Source organism: Triturus cristatus, chromosome 8, assembly GCF_964204655.1.
Source record: "Triturus cristatus chromosome 8, aTriCri1.1, whole genome shotgun sequence".
Classification (NCBI taxonomy): Eukaryota; Metazoa; Chordata; class Amphibia; order Caudata; family Salamandridae; genus Triturus; species Triturus cristatus.
In genome coordinates this window covers 1,199,007,410-1,199,027,980 of record NC_140591.1, presented here as the reverse complement: position 1 = coordinate 1,199,027,980, position 20,571 = coordinate 1,199,007,410, and the positions used below count along the sequence as shown (strand labels likewise).

Below are 20,571 nucleotides of genomic sequence, written 5' to 3'. Positions count from 1 at the left end.
GGGCCGTGACGCTCGTCACAGAGTGGGGTGTGGTCAGCAGTCTCACTGACCCCATCCCACTTTGTGACGAGTGAGAGACTGCTGCTTTCCCTTATTGGCTGACCTAAGATCTGTGGTAGCCGCATTCTTAGGAATTCCGCACACGTGGCTAGTTGCTCCAATACATGAAGTTTATTAGTAAAACGCAGCTACGACACAGCACAACCTGACACTGAAACCATCAAGCTACAACTGCCACTCTATCAAGTAAACGTTCTCCTTGTGAGTCCTACCGCAATTTAGGGAACACTGAAGTGTACGACTCACAATAGTATAAGGTCATGTATGACTTTGGACTGCCAATGAGGGAAGGCAGCAGTCCCTTCCACCCTGGGACCTCTGAGGCTTCACTCCCAGAGAGCTGTAGTGAAGGTAAGTTTTAGTTTTTGATGTTTGGTGTGTGTGTGTGTATGTATGAATATATGTATGCATGCCTTTTTGAATAAGTGAGTGTTGTGAATGTGTGTTTGTGTGCACGTGTGTGAATACAGGGGTGTGAGTAACTGTGTATGTGTCCATGTGTGACCCCCGCCCCTCTCCCTGCTAACATTACCAGCTGCCACTGCTTATTTTCTAAATAACTGTAATCTTTCTGAACATGATGAGCTTCCATGTGTCCATAGCACCTTGAAATTTAGGTATATGTGCATTGTGCAAATAACATGACATAACATATTTCACAGGTTTTCCTTTGCCCAGTGATGCTTCTACGTGGCTAATGGAAAGCTCATGTAGTGAAATAGGAATGTGTGTGCGTGTTCTTTAGAATGACACAATAGATTCACCTGTCGTTTTGCCTTCCAGCAAAACTGAGTAAGAGCAAATTAATATTAATTTCATAATATAATCACTGTTAAGTTTCGTTATTTATGTGTTTAATGTTTCTCTGCTTACAGGTTAATTACCTGTGATGTGTGCATGCTTTATGTGTGTCACAGTATTACCAGCGGAAATGTGATGCAGTGCTAAAAACTGTAGGTTTCAGTTTTTTGTTTGCATTTAGAGGCAGCTAGATTTGTGATGTTTATGAGACATTACGAGTACCAGAATGCAATGTAAAAGGAAATGAGTCAATGGACTACTATCACCAGACCTGGGACACGTTTAGTGAGATCTCTGACATTGTCCCATGTTGATTCCCAGCATACCATATTCTTTGTGGCTTGGACCCCCATTTCTTTGTAGCAGTGAAGTAATCTTTGTTTCAAGTAAAATCACATGCTGGTACTTTTGACATCATATATAATAAGGAGATATCAACTTTCTCTCTATCAGGTGTGTCAAAGTCAAGTCAAGTCAAAATCAACTTTATTCGGCTGGTTAGAGCCATACAAGTGCAGCATAAAACAGCAAATCAGCATAAAACATCATATGGATCCAATAACAATTCATGTCTCAATATGCTTAAAAACCATTAAAATAATATTTAAAAAAAATAGTAGGCCACATTTGAGACTATAATGTTACATTAGGTGGTAATGAGCATAATCATACTGCCAGTTTATTCAGAGGGGCTAACTCAGCATCATCCTATTTCTATATCTAATCGCTCCAATTAGAAAGCTTGCTATCCCGACCCAGACTATAGGAGAGCCTAGCATTTGTAGATAGACTAGAGCCAGTCTTACGTGCACAAAACTTTGGCCCCTAAGCAGGGGAAGAATATCCTTCCTGCGCAGGGGGTCATAATGGGTGCAGTAGAACATAATGTGTAAAGTGTCTTTGGTCTGAGAAGTTGTCACATGTACACAGATTTGTAGAGACCAGTTTAAAATAGCCTTTAGGAAAGGCCAGTAGCCAGGGAACCATGTTCAGTCGGAATCTCGTTAAGACAAAGAGATGGTAAGCCTTATTTATGTAAGTTAAATATGGGTGCATCTGCTGGCCCAGGCTCAATGTGACATACTGTCTCACCAAGGGCTTGATTAGTTCTTTTTCCTCCCTTAGGCATTGACATCTATCTAAGAACTTTAATTTAACCGCCTTGATGGCAGACTTGGCCAAGGGAGTAGGGGACATGAACAGGTCGGGCAGCCAAGATTCTCGGTCTGATCTTTAATATATTTGAGCCATGGAATTTTTAATGCCTTCTCCAGTGCTAAGCAATCCTGAATAACCAGTTGGTTTAGGTTTGGGGATGGTTGAGCCCAAATTCTTAGCCAGTGTAGAAGTGGGGCGACCGCGATCAGGTCTGAGATATAGCCCGCTCCCAACTCCTCATGTAGATAAAAATTGGGGTGGATGCTGGGACCGAGAGAAGTTTACGCATAAAATTATTATCGGCCCCTTGTATTTCTTTCACATCCTTATAACCACAAATGTCGCTGCCATAGGTGGTCATAGGGATACACTTTGTGTTATAGACCTTTAAAATCGCAGGGAACGGCTTAGAGCCTATTCTTTTTGCGAAATCTAGGGTTGCCCCTGCTGCTCTAGCTAAGATGTTCTTTTTAAGTGTGCGTTGTGCACACCATGAACGCTGAATGTCGAAGAGCACCCCTAAATATGGAAAAGTAGACACTTTAGTTAGCTCAGCCCCCTTACAATAGAATTTGGCCTTTGCCGCCCTCCTGGAGCCTATTGTCATGGTGTGTGATTTTTTAAGCCATACTGGAGGTCCGAGACTATATTGGCGCTATCAAGCCAAGCTGTTAGGCGCTGCAGGACTACTTTCCCCATGATTTTGGCCGAGGAATCAAGGAGCGAAATGGGCCTATAACAAGCTGGGTCATCCCTGACACCCTTTTTAAAAATGGGGATGATCACCGTCTTTGCCCATGACAAGAGAAAACTAAACTTGCAAGCTGCATTAAAAACATGAGTTAAAATCTTAGCCCCGAGTTTTGAGTCTGCCTTATAAAGGTCAGTGGGTACTCCGTCAGGCCCGGGCGCTTTTCCTCCTGAAGTTGTGATGATAGCTTTGTAGACCTCATCTGTATTAAAAACAAGCGGGGAGCCTACCAGTCCAGGAACGGTTTGTCCCACAGGGTTCCCGAGGTTATCATCACTATAAATTTTGCCGAATTGCTGGACCCATGTCTCTGCGGGGACTAAACACTCTATGGAGGAGTTAGATGAGTCATCAAATAGAGGGCTATTAACAACGGACCAGAATTTGGAACTGTTAGCCAGCACACTGGCTTGGCTAAGCTCTTGCCAGGCTATCTCCCTCAGTTGTTTTTTCCTACTCTTTACTGCAAGTTTATATGCCTTTCTGCTGTTTTTAATTAAAGAGACCACCCTCGGTTTTTGCTTGAGAGCCTGCATGAGCTCCTTATGGGTAGTCATACAGTTATCATCAAACCATCTCTTCAGTTTTGGACGCCTTGCTCTGATCGTAGTGGACAAATTGGAGGCAACCTGTTTCGTAATTGATTCAAAGGCGTCCAAAATGGAGCTGGTATGAGATTCCTGATCTAGACACGCTTTAAGCTCTGTGGCACATGTAATAAACAAATTATCAATGAAGCTTTCGGGGGTGATCGTGTCCCACCTCACTCTACGTGCTTGATCTTTGGGTTTAATGTTTATATTGGTAAGGTGACTAGCAACCCTGCCCTTAAAGGCAGCTCATAGATAAAGATCCAGTGTCAAAGGGTTATGATCACTGAAGGAATTCTGGGTGACACTTAAATTCCCTACAGCAGATATTAGCGGAGAGGACACCAGTATGTGGTCAATTACACTTTGGCAGCCATGGCCAATATAGGTAGCTACAGGTACAGACCTATCTGATTGTTGTAGGCAGTTCAAGTTGTGGGCTAATAGAATGCCTTCTAAAAAGGTACCAGATGGGGAATGTTCAAAATGGTTTTGCCCCTGCAGACCAGCCTCCTCCTCCAACAATGCTAAACAATTAAGAGGGTACGAGTATTGAAGTCTCCCAGGATTAATATGTTATGATAGGCTTCGGTACTTTAGATATTGACCACGAGAAGTGTGGGTGATTTCTTCCCTGTCAATTCTACAGCCAGCACATGGGGCGAGCAGACGTCGATCGGATTGATGTTATAGGAGAGTTTAAGACTAAACAACAAAAGAAGACCCCCCCTGGATCTGCCATGTTTGACTTTATAGCGGGTTTCCAGAATGATATATAGCCATCCAAAAAAAAGTGTTCAGTGGGCTCCCATGTTTCTTGTAAGGCTATGATATGGTGAGTAGTCAGCTTAGCCAAGCAGTATCACCCTTTTTTTACCTTAGCCCGGCTATGTTCCATGAGAGGACTTTTAGCCTAGTATCATCGATTATAGAGTCAATGGGACCAGAATTTGGTTGGTTAGCCCACGTTGATTGTGTTGGAGAGGTGGGTGTGATGGAATTATAGGAACAAATATCAGAGTCAAGTGTTTCTGCTTCCGTTAGGCACTGGGGGCTTTCTATCTGGGCGGGTACTGCCGCAAGAGATGTGGTCAATCTTGCGTGTCCAGACCTGTGAGGGCTTCAAACCTATTTACGGCATAAACAGGAGGGGGCGCATTAAAATATGGACCCTTATGTGATTTATAAAAATAGCCAAGAGGTAAAAGGCAAATATTAGTATTCATAAGAGTTTCGAGCTCACAGGGCCTCAGTAGATGTGTCGTACTTTAATATTCGGGACCGCGTAGGGGACAGGGCCCTACCCCTGTCTATCTTGGTATTAGCGAACCGCAAATGGTAAATGCGGCATGTACGAGTGCTTTATATACCGTTCTAGCTATGAATGCACTGTGTACACGTTATTCTGCTCCACTACGCGGGTTCCATTTTGGAAGCAGTGGCCATCTTGTCATTGCCCTCACATAGGCTATAATGGAGTAAATACGGGCCTCACAGTACATGGGCTTTCCCTCTGACTTCTCTGTGACCTGGGCAGCTGGCTCTGCTGCCCTGGGTCAAACCGGTCTCACGAGCTCCCCTTCCTCCGTCCACCTGTGATTAGCATCAGGGCTTGACCCGTCATAAAACCCTTTCATTCTACACAATCCCCCGGCTAATCTCTTCCACACCTGCTTGTTCCTGCTTTATGACTTGTTTCCCAAAACAGGAGATGCTCATGTTTATTGGGGGGTCTCTTTACATCAAACGTGGGATCTGAACCTTACTGTGTAAATCATTGTGGGCTGGCCGAACTGGAATGTGGGATGGTCATCATGACTCTGCTTTTTCGTTTGTAATGTATACCTTTATATGGCCATATCGTAAACCAAGGAATGTGTGCCTGGAGCATGATATTTTGTACTTAAGGAGAAGTCCGTTCCTATGATTTTCAGCAGTCTCCTGAGAACATACACGCTGTTGTACTTCTAGGATACCTGTCATTGGTCTGCAGCCAATAAACGATTCTTTGACTTCACCCAGAAGACTCTGTGTTTCTGTAGGTCCGGAACAGGGTGAAACCCAGAAGTCATAGGGTGTGTGCCCCTGCACCGCTGGGTCTAAAATACCCAGTACTTCAGTTTGGCGCCCAACTCGGGACGATTTCAGCGGTACCAGTCCAAGCCAGAGGTTCGTGAGGAGCTTCGTGTGGAAATTCCGGAGGGAGGCCGCCACTTCATCGACCCCTGCATGTCGACGTGGTCCGAAAGTCTTTTCTGCGAGGTTCTCCGCGTCCCGACGGCTACGAAGGACTGCTGCCCTGATTAATCGACCTGTTTTGGACCCTTGACGAGTTTTGAGAGAGCGAAACAATCGAGAGAGTCTTCTGGTGACGCCATCGATCAGCAATATTCAGTTAAGTATAAGTGGAGCGTCTCCCATTTGTTTTGGTATCCTTCGGGATCATTTGAATTGGTACTTTGGAGTTTGCAAACGCCAAAACCAGAGGACTCGTGTATTCACGAGGCTATCGTAATCGATAATCCTTTGACGTTTGGATCTAGACTAGTGAGCGAAGATGCCTGGTTCTGGACTATTTGGTAGATTATTCTGTTTGGGTTGTGGAAAAGATTTCCAGCTAGAGGAATCATGTCCGGTTCCTCCGGTTGGAACTCCAACTTATGAGCTCTATGTGAAACATGGCGTAGGCCCCATTGCATATAACGAAGTGTGGATCCACTACACCAGGAAAGATGGTGTTTTAAAATGGCCCCAAAATGGTAGTTTTGATACCGATATTTTAGATAATCTGGAAATTAAATTGTTTAAGAAGAAAGCCCGGCCGGCGATGTTTGACTCTTTCCGCTTATGGCGAAAGGAAGCCAAACAGAAGGAAATTAAGTTAGCGAAAAAGAATAAAAGAGAGAGAGGTATGTCAGTAATGCAAGCAGCTGTACAATTTAAAGACAATGAAGAGGAGCAAATGAATGAGCAATTGCACAGGCAGCGTAAGTTAGGGATTGACAAATGTTACCCAGCTTTGCCACATTCTAAGCAGGATGAGTCAGAAGAAAAGGAGAAAGATCCCTTGATGTCACATTTGTTGAGTTCGCCACCCCCGTATGCTCAAACTGCCACGGCGCCTCCCCAGCTTGTAAATATGCCGCCTCCAGTGCATATACTGCAAGCCTTGCCGCAACCGCCAGTTGCTTTGCAGCCAGTTCCTATTCCTGTAGCGCAGCCCTCTCAAGCGCCGCCAGTTGTGCTTCCAACTGCCCCCGCACTTCCTGCGACTTTGCCTAATCCAGTAACTGCCTCCCCTAACACTCTTCCTTCCACCACTCCAGTACCTGTCTCTACATCCTCTTTTCTTCCCTCTGTTTTTCCCCCTGTTCTCGCCTCAGCTTCTCCTTCAGCGCGACAGCGCTTAGCTAATGTGGTTACTACATTAATGTCTCCTCTCTTTGGGTCATCTGGTGCAACTCCTGGTGTACAGCGTAAGCAGTTGCGCAGCCAATTGCCTAACCCCGATGAGAAAAAGGTAATAGATCACATGGCGCGTAGATGGATCGTTTTTCCTTCACTTTATGATGTGGAATCAGTTGTCAACACTTTCCATCAATGGGATGCCCCTAAACAGAGATATGTGTTCGAGAAAATGTGCGAAATTCTCTGTGAAGAATTGGAGGATAGTGGTAAAAATCCGAACCCGCAGGAGTTGTGTAGAGTGAGGTTCGATTTTGGAACTGGTATAATTGTGGACCGCGAAGTAGATAAAGCAGTTGCGGTTGTATTGTCACTTAGGAATGACGATTGCCAACAGTCATTGTTTGAACAAGAGGTCCTTGTGGGGAAAAAGGCAAAAGCGCGACAATACCCCATGAGAGAAATTCCCCCGGTATGGAAGGAAGCGGTTGCAGCTGTCGGTGGTAACCCCGCTGTGGCAGCGCATTTCCAGCGTGTTTGGGTGCATGTTCCATGGAAGCGCTCTGAAGTATTAGCGCTTAAGCAGTCCTTACCTGATCCCCGTAAGAACCCAGCAGGTTATTATAAAGAGTTGTCACAGACGGCAGGGTCATGCATTATGAATCTGGCCGATATAGACATGTTGTTTGGCAATGTTGTTCCACAGCCTCTATGGGGATCAATTCGTAATGTAGATCACAATGCAGAACTAGGGGATACATGGGCCAACATTGTTGCTGCTGATGCTAGACAAACTGGTGGTGCGAAACCAGAACCTTTATTAGCTGAACTGCCTGGTAGAATCATCACGTATATGAAGACAATAATGCCTGCGATGCGCGTAAATTGGGACAAGTTATCTGCATGCAAGCAGAAGAAAGATGAGACAGTGTCAGACTTCTTTACTAGGTTTGAAGAAACGTTTATTGACCACAGTGGGCAGGATATGAGTACTGAGGGTGGCCAACGGTTATTTGTGGATAAGTTTGTGCAGAATCTACTTCCTGACCTGTGTAAAAAGTAAAAAGATGCAGAGAGTTCCTGGGCTGTTTCTTCTTCAGCGCAAATACTGGCTACTGCACAGTATTATGAAAATAGAGATAAGGACGAGAAAGATAGAACAGAAAAGAAAACGAAGGAATTAAAGACAAAGGTCCTTTTACAGCAGGCCTATCCGCCACGTGGAGGTCAGAATAATTATAGACAACCACAAGGTGTCTATCACCAACCCCAACAGTTTCAGAACAACCAGCAAATGAATGGGTATTATCAACCACGTGTCCCTGTAGGTCCCAACCAATGTTCATACTGCAAAGAGGAAGGTCATTTTAAATATAGTTGCCCTAAATTAATGCAGCGGAACGGTAATATGTATGGCGCAAGAGGTAGGGGTGGTCAGCAAGCTCCTAGAGGCAGAGGGCGTGGAAATGCTCCCCAGAACGCGCGTCCTCTGCCGCCTCAAAGTGCCATCAATAGCTTTGATCAGCAAGTTAACGCGATTAGTAATACGGCCCAGTATTATAATAATGATTATTATGCAGAGGACGGTGATGCAGAAAGTAATGATTACTAGGACAGCCATAGACAGAGAGAGGGAGTTGTTTCAGTGCCAGTGGATCAGAGTGGACCGTATGTTGAGGTGACGACAGCAAATGTAACGGAGCCTTTTCTGCTAGACACTGGTGCTGCAAAGAGTTCAATCATGCATTCAAAACTCCCTGGCGCACCTTTGTCTGGCGATATAAATGTTTCAGTAGGTTTTTCTGGCGCCCCAGTTAGGAACCCGATTTCCTGTCCCATGTCACTTTCTGTTGGACCTTGCAAGCTGAAAGCACCCCTGATCCTGACAACAGGTTGTGGTGAGAATTTGCTGGGATTAGATTTGTTGAAAAGATTACACGCTACACTGTATTGTTCTCCTTCAGGAGTACAACTTACATTAGGCAAGAAAGTGATTTCCCCAATGTATTTGTCTAAAAATACAATGCCACCTGAATTGTCATCCCTTCCGGATGCCCTTTGGGCTATTGGTCCCAATGACGTGGGCCTCTTAGAGATACCGCCATATGTGGTGACTTTAAAGGCTAATGTCAGACTGCCACGTATTCCCCAGTACAAGATCTCTAATGAAGGGCAGAAAGCATTGTTAGACATTGTCAGCGACTTGATTCATAAGGGTGTGATTGAAGAGACAAGAGGCAACGTTTGCAATAGTCCGATCTTACCTGTCTTAAAACGAACGGATCCTTCACAGCCACCTGTTTACAGGTTTGTGATTGATCTTAGAGAGGTTAATAAGATTGTTGTGCCACAGTTTCCGGTTGTCCCCGATATAACTGCCTTGTTAACCTCTTCGATGCCGATGACGGAACGGTTCCGTCATGCACGCCGGTTGGGCTGTGCTTATGACGGAACCGTTCCGTCATGGCCCCGCCCGCGCTCAGATCTTTCAGCACTGCACGGGAATCCGCGCAGCGCTGAAGAGGTTAACGATGATTCCAGCCTCTGCTGCATGGTTTTCGGTGATCGATTTAAAGAATGCTTTCTTTAGTATCCCAATTGCAGAAGAGAGTAGAGATATTTTTGGGTTTAGTCTGGGAGGCCGAAGCTTCCGCTTCAAACGCGCTCCCCAGGGCTACTGTGAGAGTCCATCCATATACAGTCAGGCTTTGAAAGCGCAGCTTGATGCACTTGTTTTACCTAGTGGCGCTATCCTGATTCAGTACGTGGACGATTTACTGATCGCCGCGGATACTGAGAAGATCTGTAAAGAAGCCACATTGTCACTGTTGCGCCATTTATCCGCTTTCCATCACAAAGTGTCTCTCTCTAAGCTGCAATATTGTCGACAAGAAGTGACCTACTTAGGTCATCTCTTATCGAAGGAGGGAAGGAAACTGACCCCAGAAAGAATTCAAGCCATTGCACAGTTGAGTGTGCCAAAAACACAGAGAGAAGTACGTGCTTTCTTGGGCATCACTTCATACTGTAGGCATTGGATCCCTAGTTTTTCTTTATTGGCAAAACCTTTGTTAGCCTTAACATGCAAAGACACACCGAATCCTATCCCATGGTCTGAAGAGTGCCAGAAAAGTTTTGTGGAATTGCGTAATGCATTATGTTCAGCACCTGTGTTGGGTACCCCCGACTACAGTAAGCCTTTTACATTGTATGTTCACGAGAAAGATGGATGTGCGTTGTCAGTGTTAACACAGCCTTTTGGTGACAGACCGCGCCCATGCGCATATTTTTCATCAACCTTGGACCCTGTAGCGAGGGCATTGCCAAGCTGTCTGAGAGCGACAGCTGCTGCAGCGATGTCTATCCGACAATCTGCTGGTTTGGTAATGGACAACACATTGATTGTTATGGTTCCACATGCCGTGGACACATTATTAAATAGAACTAAGACACAACACTTGACTAGTGCACGATTATCGGGCTACGAACTTACACTGTTAGCTAATCACATACACATAAAGAGATGCAATACGCTGAATCCAGCCACATTGTTGCCAATTCCAGCAGACTCAGATGAGATTGAGCAACATGACTGTCTGTTCAGGACAGAAGAAGAGACAAAAGGGAGAGTAGATCTAAAAGATACTCCCCTGACTGAGTGTGATGGCACTTTATGGGTAGATGGGTCCTGTTTCAAGCTCCCTAATGGTGACACGACTGCTGCCTATGCTATCACGACTTTGCACACGGTCGTGGAAACTGCACGAGTGCCACATAATTCGGCCCAAGCAGCAGAATTAATCGCCCTCACGAGAGCATGTGTGTTGTCTGAAGGAATGAGAGTGAACATATACACAGATAGCCAGTACGCCTTTGGCGTGGCTCATAATTTTGGGCGTTTGTGGAAAGAGCGTGGGTTCCTGACGTCACATGGAGCTAAAATTCAGAATGGCAAGTTGGTAAATGATCTCCTTGAGTCACTGACCCTACCGTTGCAAGTTGCGATCATGAAATGCAGTGCGCACAGGAAAGTCACAGATGATGTTGGACGTGGGAATGCGTTTGCTGATGAGACCGCGAGAGAAACAGCACAGAATGTGAAGACTAGAATGTATGTTGCAGATCCCGCAAGATGGGTTAATGATGTTGAAATGTGTGAGAACACAATAGAGAGTGTGAAGTCGCTTCAAGCTGAAGCCACAGAAGAAGAGTTAAGCAAGTGGAGAGAAAGTATGGGTAAGTTGGATGAGAATGGTTGTTGGATTGATCTGACAGAACATAGGCGATGGTTGTTGCCTGATGCATATGTGCTTCCAGTGGTTACTATGGCACATGGAATGGCACATATCAATACGAAAGGTATATGCAAGTTGTTGGCTCCAGTATGGCAGAATGCTGGGATTCCCAAGTGTGCAGAGAATGTGGTCAAGAATTGCATAGTATGCTTGAAGTACAACCCTGGTAGGGGAACCCCAACTCCGGCTGGTCACTTTGCACCCCCATCATGTCCATTTGAAGTTTTGCAGCTGGACTTTATTCACATGGAAAGATGCAACAACCTGAAATATGTACTGGTGGTTGTTTGTGCTTTCTCAAAATGGATTGAGGCTTATCCTCTGAAAGATAACACTGCCCTATCCACAGCCAAAGCCCTTGTGAAAGAGTTTTTCCCTAGGTTTGGGATGCCAAGAATGGTGTGGTGTGATAACGGAAGTGAGTTTGTGGGTAAAGTGATGAAGAATGTATGTGAAGGGCTAGGGATAAAGCAGAAGTTCCACGCTGCAAATCACCCCCAATCAGCTGGATTAGTAGAACGCTACAATGGAGCCTTAAAGCTCAAGCTGGCTAAAATCCAGGCGAGCACCGGTCTTAAATGGCCTGACGCTCTACCTCTAGCACTCCTGTCCACCAGAATGACCATACACTCACGAGTGGGACTTAGTCCCTATGAGGTCGTCTTTGGCCGCCCGGCTAATGTATGGGGCGTGCCAAGACCGGCGAAATTTAGTGAAATAGAACATCCAGTACTGCTCGATTACCTGTATGGTTTGACGGTTAAACTGCGTGCTTTGCACCAACAGGTACATGATACTCTTCCCCAAGCCTCTGAACCTCCTGGACACCCTATCAACCCTGGCTCGTGGGTCCTGGTCCGGAATTTCCAGCGCAAGAGCAACGACGAGCCTCGCTGGATCGGCCCTCATCTTGTTCTTCTTTCAACAAGATCAGCAGTGCGAGTGAAAGGGAAGAAGCACTGGATTCATGGTACCCACTGCAAAGTAGTCCCCTTGCCTCTGCCATATGACCAGTGGGTCAAGGAGGGTATCGCCGACTCAGAGACAAACATTGTACCTCGTTTTGCACCATTCAGTGACGCACGCTTAAAAGGCACAGTTTCAGACCAAGAGAGTGACAATATTCTGCAGGAAGCTGTGCCACCATCAAATCGATTGGACACCACTGAGCCTGAACTTTTGTTTCAAGACCAAACAGCACCTGGCCGTCTCCGCTATAATTTGAGACCTAGGCCCATGGACAAATAAAGATTTCCTCATTATTTCCCTTTTGACATTTTTGCTCTCCCATCTGAAGGACTTTCTTGATTTTTGTTTTTCGAACCACCATCCGGGTTCTGCCGCAGGGTCGCGGTGCCAAGACTTTGGGGTACAGGCCGAAGACGCTAGGTCGACGGTTCTGGTTGGTCTAGGGCGTTTCCCTGGACTGACAGGCGTACTCTTTAGCAGAAGAAACTCATCCGCCGCGAGCGGCCCGAGTAGAGGATGAAGTTTTTTAAGATGGAGAGACCGATTGAGGAAATGAACTTTAACGCAAGGATGTGTAGAATTGTAAAAAGTAAATGTTTTGTCTTTTTGTGCCTTTTTACACTGTGTAGTATCATAATGTTTATTGTAGGATTTGTGTTTTTCTCCGCTCAAAAGCCCATTGCACCCACTCAACAGCCTATATCTCTTTCTACTGCCTCCTCTCACTCTTTTCACCCTTTGCCTGAGCACGAACAGACCAGACGATCAGAGTTTGTAAATAACTCGTTTATCCAACTCTTGCACCAGCACCAACTAGTAATGAATACGACCAATTGCTGGGTGTGTGGGTTAATGCCACATACCATTAACAAAGGTATTCCCTACCTGGTGCTACCGTACAGTTACAATGGATCGTCATGGGCATTCCAAACCATGTTTCTCTATGCCCTAGATACATACTCCCCTCGCCAACCGCGTTCCATCAGACCTATCACCAATAATAAGGCTTTGATGAAAGGAGTTGCCGATATGAGTAGAGATATTGATGCATACTCATCCATTCCCAAAGAAGAGCTGAGACCTTATGTAGGATGGAACGCGACGGGGTATAGTATTAGTCTGGGTGAAAGACAGCGAAAAATCTCATCTCCAATCTGGGTCGTACCCCACATGGGTCGGTTCTGCTTACAGGGTAATGGTCAGAATCCTAGAGCTCAACTGGGAAGAAGTGACTGTACTGAAACGTACACTTTCCCGTCACAGTTTTCCCCTGCGTTTCTAGCTGCCAAGGGCACATATTTCATCTGTAATGACCGAGCATATACATGGCTGCCCCCTGATTTCTCGGGCACATGTTATATTGCGAACTTGCTACCGCCGACATTTACTGCCGCCTCTGACTATCACAAGACCAGAGTTGTGAGAGGTGTGATTAGTAAGGAAGATACTGCCGGTCAGGAAGCAGGAGACTTCTTCTTGGGTTTCCTGCCGTTTTGGGGACCTATGGTCAATAGTAGGAACCTGAGACAGCTGACACGTGTGGTTGAATCCACTGTCAATGTAACGGCTGGTGCCCTTAGTAATCTGACAGCTGAGCTCCAAGCGGATCGCCTTATGACTCTGCAGAACCGCATGGTTTTAGACGTTATTCTTGCAGACCGCGGTGGGGTATGCAAGGTCATCCAATCCAGTTGCTGCATTTTCATACCAGATAATGCTCCAACAGTGTATCAAGCCATCTCCAAACTCCATAAAATATCTGAAGCCATACACGTGGATAAGGGAGATTGGTCACTGGTGGGGTGGTTCTGGGAATTGATATCTGCCTGGGGTTGGAAAGTTCTGATGGTCATTGGAATGATCTTAGCCATTCTTTTCCTGTTCTGTCTGTGCATACAGTGTGCTCCTGCGATATGTGGCCTCTGTGCTACCTTATGTGTAAGGAAACCTGTATCGAGGGACGAGCTAAGTAATAGGATGATGCTACAGCAACATCTCCATGACTTTGCGGACATTGACCTAGACTCGGATTAAGATGAATATAGTAATTGCCTATGTAAGGGCAAAAGGAGGGTCTGTCGTACTTTAATATTCGGGACCGCGTAGGGGACAGGGCCCTACCCCTGTCTATCTTGGTATTAGCGAACCGCAAATGGTAAATGCGGCATGTACGAGTGCTTTATATACCGTTCTAGCTATGAATGCACTGTGTACACGTTATTCTGCTCCACTACGCGGGTTCCATTTTGGAAGCAGTGGCCATCTTGTCATTGCCCTCACATAGGCTATAATGGAGTAAATACGGGCCTCACAGTACATGGGCTTTCCCTCTGACTTCTCTGTGACCTGGGCAGCTGGCTCTGCTGCCCTGGGTCAAACCGGTCTCACGAGCTCCCCTTCCTCCGTCCACCTGTGATTAGCATCAGGGCTTGACCCGTCATAAAACCCTTTCATTCTACACAATCCCCCGGCTAATCTCTTCCACACCTGCTTGTTCCTGCTTTATGACTTGTTTCCCAAAACAGGAGATGCTCATGTTTATTGGGGGGTCTCTTTACATCAAACGTGGGATCTGAACCTTACTGTGTAAATCATTGTGGGCTGGCCGAACTGGAATGTGGGATGGTCATCATGACTCTGCTTTTTCGTTTGTAATGTATACCTTTATATGGCCATATCGTAAACCAAGGAATGTGTGCCTGGAGCATGATATTTTGTACTTAAGGAGAAGTCCGTTCCTATGATTTTCAGCAGTCTCCTGAGAACATACACGCTGTTGTACTTCTAGGATACCTGTCATTGGTCTGCAGCCAATAAACGATTCTTTGACTTCACCCAGAAGACTCTGTGTTTCTGTAGGTCCGGAACAGGGTGAAACCCAGAAGTCATAGGGTGTGTGCCCCTGCACCGCTGGGTCTAAAATACCCAGTACTTCAGATGTCTCACCAAGGCTGGTCTGCGGAAATTAATTACAATGCAGTCCCCTTCGATGTTTTTTGTTAGGGTGCCAACCCACCCAACTCTGCGTACCATAATGATGTCCCTCCAATCAGATACTTGAAACCCCGTGAACTTAGAAAGCCAATCAACACATTTGTTGCGCAATTGTTCCCAAGTCTCCTGCTGGTCCTGATTTAGTGTTGGTACCCCTGCTAGGGCCAGGACATAGGGGCAAGCGGCCGGCGGCAGACTCAAGATATCCTGGTTGGCTGTCAGGGCATTACGATTTGGGTGAGATTATACTTTGCACCTCGAGCTGCCAATCGATAGATTCTGGGCAGCACCCTTGGGTCTGCTGGGGCCGCTTGCATTCTCCTGCCGGCAATGGGTACGTGTGATGATGGTTGGTCCAGTGCCGATTCCCTTAATAGCTGGGTTTGAATTGGGGGGGACAGAGCTTGGTCTAATGATAAACAAGGATTACTTGCAGTAGTAATAGCACTGGAGTTGGAGGGTTGTGTTCCAGATGGGGAATCAGTCGATATGCTCGGTATATTTGGTGTACTTATTGTTACCCCCGTGTTACCCCCCCTCCTTGCTTTGAGGTGGTAGGCATTTGTGCGTTCCCTGCTAAATAACCCCCCCCCCAATGATTACTGCCAGGTTGTCAATGGATGTCAATGGATTCCTTAAGTAAAGCAAATTTTTCCTCCAAGAGGGCATTCACTTGATAATTTACTAGGGCAACGATACTATCCCCGCAACACTCAGAGAAAGATGATGGCTCAGTCAATAAAGTTAGTTGTAGATGGTTGTATCCAGGCGGAGATACAGTTTCGAGCAGGGGTGATAGGACTGGGCTGTTTTCTTTTAATGCTAATGGGATTCCCAATCTTTCTCTTCCGTTTGACCGCAGGGATTCCAACAAGCGGGGTGGATTTAATAGTTGGGAGTACCTTGGTTATCTCAGTTGTATCCGGGCTACTAACACTCCTGTTTATGGTGGGAGATTTTTCAACTTCTAGGCCGTTGGGTAATGACGAAAGTGACCAGGGGGTATTATCCAATTGGGCACCTCTAAAATAGCTGACCGCCCTTCAGAATCCATGGACAGGCGTCTTTCAGTAAGTTCAATTTTGCCTGAAACAATATTAACAACCCTCTCAAGCAAGCTGTTAATGCTGGTTGTGATGGCACGTGTTGGTGGTAGCATGGTGCATTTTCCCATAGTAGCAAGAATTTTTAAACCAGCTTAAGTGTCAAGACAAGATGTATCCAGTGTGGCACTAAATAAAATAATGAGGCACTCACCCGCGTTGTTCAGTCCTTCTTCAAAGGGGGGTGGCCCATCCCAGCCTTGACCGGTCTCGGACGGGCGCAGACGGGCCCTCCCTTCGCCCGGGCTCTCCTGCGCGCATCCCGCACCGCGGGAACCCTGAACGCCTTTTCAAACGCCTCCTGGCGCGTCCACAACTTCCTTGCGGCGTCCCGGCCCTTAAGCACGCTGGGAGGTGTAGTCTTCCCAGCAACAACGGTGATGGGAATGGCTGTAGGCCGCGGCGGCAGGCGCGCTGGTTCTCCGTTCCCACGGACAGGCAAACACAGCAGGTGTGGCCAGAGAATTCCAATGCAAGCTTCCTTGTCCACTTGTCTTTATTGACACATCTTCCAAATTCTTCAAAACACAGATCAATCAATATTTCAATACAGCCAGCCTACGCGTTTCGTCCCCCATGGGACATCATCAGGGCTTCTTATTATGTCCAAGCATCTCCATGAAGTTCTCTCCTCTGCAGCCAGGCCCGATAAATCCCACTGCCTTTTTCCCTTGCATTTTGATGTTTGTTTTGCTTTCCACATTAGAAATATAGAACCACAAGTGACAAGATGCGAAGTCAAAACTAGACTTAATGATCTACTTTCACATGTCAAAGAATAACTCGAGCTCTCTACTTATATATGAAATATTTCTGCAAATGTGTGTCTGTCTTACATTTTAGTCACCCAGTGAAAACCACTGTTGCCTGTTTATAGCATTATGTTTGCTTTTTCAAGAGTCATTTATCTATCAATTTAATTCTTCGATGATCTATGAATATATTATTTGAAAAATTCATCGTTTAGAAAGAACCATGTCTACTTCTAAAGGTGTTGTGTGATATGCAATGTCTTCCTTTCATAGACAAAGTATTTATATGTTTTAAGAAAAATTCACTCTAGTTTTTTATTGAAAGAGAAACATTCATGTTTAAGCATTTGTTCCATCAAGTTTATTGCAGCAGCCTTTACACTGAACTCCTTATCAAATTCGCTACTAAACTCCCAAGGGTCCCAAACCATCCTGCTGGTCTCTTGTTCAGCCTGAAATTACATTACCACAACACACCTGCACCAAAGGGACCTTTACTGGCTTCCTGTAAAGGAATAATAAAGTTCAACTCCTTCTCCTTTGCCCATAAAGCTTTCAAATCCTTCTCCTTTGCACATGAAGCTTTCAAACCCATCTCCTTTGCCCACAAAGCTTTACATGGGAGAGGTCCACATTACTTGTTTGTGTTGTTCCCACCAGATGACTAAGGCCTGCAAATCACAATTTATTGTATACCTGGATGACTTGTTACAAGAAATTCAGAAGAAACTTTAATGTGCAAGGCTTATTGTTGTAGAATTCTCCCCATCTTCCTCTAGGTATGGAATCTGGCTTTCTCATATTCAGGAGACCACTATTCACCCATCCCTTCAATTGCCTATGTCTTTTCTCCTTCTTTCTTCTGACCTGTTAGTCATCTAGACCAGCTTCCGCCCTTCATCCTTCCTCTTCATCAAGGCTTTATGACCTTTCTTTCAATGTACATGGTTGACAGATTCCTTCAGTTGACAATCCCACTCAAACAGATGTCCAGTTATTCTCTATTGCTTAAACCATTTATGCTCCTCCTATGCATCTCACCCAAAGTGCTGTAAGGCTACTGCAAAGTGTTTTGTGGCAGTTTACAAATAACAAATAAATAAGAAGGAGGTGAACCAAATAGCAGTGTACCCCAGATGTGAAAGGAATCCAAGAGAGTATTGAAGAGCACTGTGTGGTCAATGGTGCTGAATGCGGCCACAGAAGTACAACGAGATAGTACCTTTGATTAAATTCCACTGTGTTTCCAGAGCTCTGCATAGATGGTTTAACTGCCAGAGGTTATATAATGCCCAAGCTACTTTCTTTTCAGAATGTAATAGGATTTCCTCAGGTGTCACAAAATGGGGTTTAGTGAGTCCAGAAGGAGTTGTGTAACATTAGCAGTCTTGAGTTTCTTAACATTTCTCCAAGGAATGCAGTGCTCTGTTTTAAAGAAAAGATCGGTATTACGTTTTCACTTATTTATTTGTTGCATGTACATCCTGTTAGTGTATGTGTTCTGCATTTTGTCAGAACTGTAACTGTTCTATGAAATGCAGAATGCATGTCATTTGAATACTAGCTGTATTCCTGTGAGGAAGGTTTTGCTGTGCTGCAAAAATAAAGGATTATCTTTTATACCCTGGAATGGATGATTTTAACATTGCCGATGAGCTAAGGAGGAGTCTTTGTCAAACGCGTGCTGCACAGGAGTGATAACTGCCTCTCAGAACTATTCAATTTACTCTTGTACATTATCTACAGTTGAAGTCATCTATGGAAATTGGTGAGGGAATAGAAGCATCACTAATGGACCTTTGTGTATTGGGACTTGATTTTATGTAGAATTTGCGGCTTTGAGTAAATTTTTATTCTTTACATAAATTCTACAGTTGGAAGTGGGTGCTACCTACCATCTCATTCTTGCACTCGTGCAGAGTCCCTGGCCTTGGAGGATAGTGATCACGACTTACCTGCCTCACATATTGCTGAGCGTGACATTCTGTTCCTAGGCTCAGCGGATAGTAGAACGCGATCTGCCTGGCTCGTGCATGGTGAAGCTTGACTTGCCTGTAGTGGCCTTTGGAATACGGCAGCCTGGAACATCTTGGAAGTGCGTGCGCATGCTCCAGAGTTTGAACTTTTCTTCACAGAGCTTTTACGAGGGTGTGGGTTATAAGGGGATTCTGATTGTAGGAACTATACTTATTTTTCATTGGTCTGAGTATTGCCATTTACCTATTCTTTGCTGCCATTGGCGGGTGCATACTTTTGTTCATTGGTACATTTTATCTGTTACTGGCTACCATTTGCAGACACATACCTTTGTGTCCATGGGTTATTAATTCAAATGACTTTGTTGGATCTTCCTGGAGCCCTTCACTTTCCTTAGGATTTTGAGTACTTTATATAATTCTCCATTGGACCCTTCTTGCTGTGGTCAGTACTTTATCTTGAAGCATATTGATTAATACCCTGTGCAAGTTACATAATGCAGTTCGATCCACCTGCGAAGTTTGTACAGTGCAAGGAAGAGACTCCCGTTCCTTGGACGAGATGGAAAGAGTAGTTCATAATATACATGAAGGCTATTGGTTGTGAAAGGATGGGAACAGAAAAGAAAAAAAAAACATCCTATTGCAATGTTTGGGTTCAGAGGGTGAAGTGTTTTTTAGAACTTTACTTCAAGTGGAACCTTTAGATGGTCAAGGAGACATTGATGTCTATAAAGATACTTTACTAAGAATGGAAAATAGGTGTAAACCCACGGCTAACAGATTCAAGTTCTAATCGAGGGCACAGAGAAATAGAGAATCATTTGATGAGTTTCTTACAGCGTTAAGGGCTTTATCTATGACATGTAATTTTGGTCCTATGGCGGATGAAATTATTAAAGACCAGATTATTGTTAATGTGAAGAGTTAGAAAATGCACTTATGGGTCATGGGTTATTGTAAGTTGCAGGATGCAATATCCACAATGAAAGCGTTGGAACTATCTGTAAAATGGATATCATCTGTAAAGAATAGTGGTGTGCAGTTGAATTGTGCAGTTCAGATGACAGTGAGTCTGAAGTGTGTAGTGTGGGTAGTGCTCGTTCAATTAGTTCTGGTGCTAACAAGAAGGGTGAGAGGTCTGGCTGGTGTGTGCTATAGAGGTGGTAGAAACACGCATGTTGCTTCATTTGCTTGGTGTCCTACAATAAACAAAGAATGTAAGAAATGTGTCCTAGTAGGGCATTTTGCATGTGTTTGCAAGGACATTAAGAAAGGTAGCATACAGATGCGTGGAAAAGTGTCATGTACTACTGAAGTTAAAGATACCAAGTCTTTATGTGAATGTGAAAAGATTGCATAGAGTGGAAAAGGCATTGTACTATCTATTTAAAAGAATTTGTGGAGTAAGACAAACCAAGCTGTAAAGAGACGTCCCAAGTGTGTGGTTCACATATTAGGTATTAAACTGGAACGTATGGCTGGATCTGGTTCACCATGGACCATGATTACCAAAGAATATTTTGGGGGAAAATTTGGAAATGTGTTGGACGTTAATATGATGCAACCTGCTGACATTATTGCTGAAAGTTTCGATGGGCCTACCATTGATATTAAAGGATATGTGGATATTTTGTTGGAATTCAAGAGTATATGTGCCCAAATTAAGTTGTATATTGCTAGAAAAGATGTGAATGTGCTAAGGTGGAGGGTCTAC

At 44.9% G+C, this 20,571-nt stretch overlaps 1 protein-coding gene across 1 annotated transcript in view; it reads left to right on the top strand.

Annotated features, from left to right (window-relative positions):
- The window catches only part of CNGA3 (cyclic nucleotide gated channel subunit alpha 3), a 286,141-nt gene that overhangs the window by 40,610 nt on the left and 224,960 nt on the right, over positions 1-20,571 (top strand). The gene's annotated exons all lie outside the window — the stretch shown is intronic.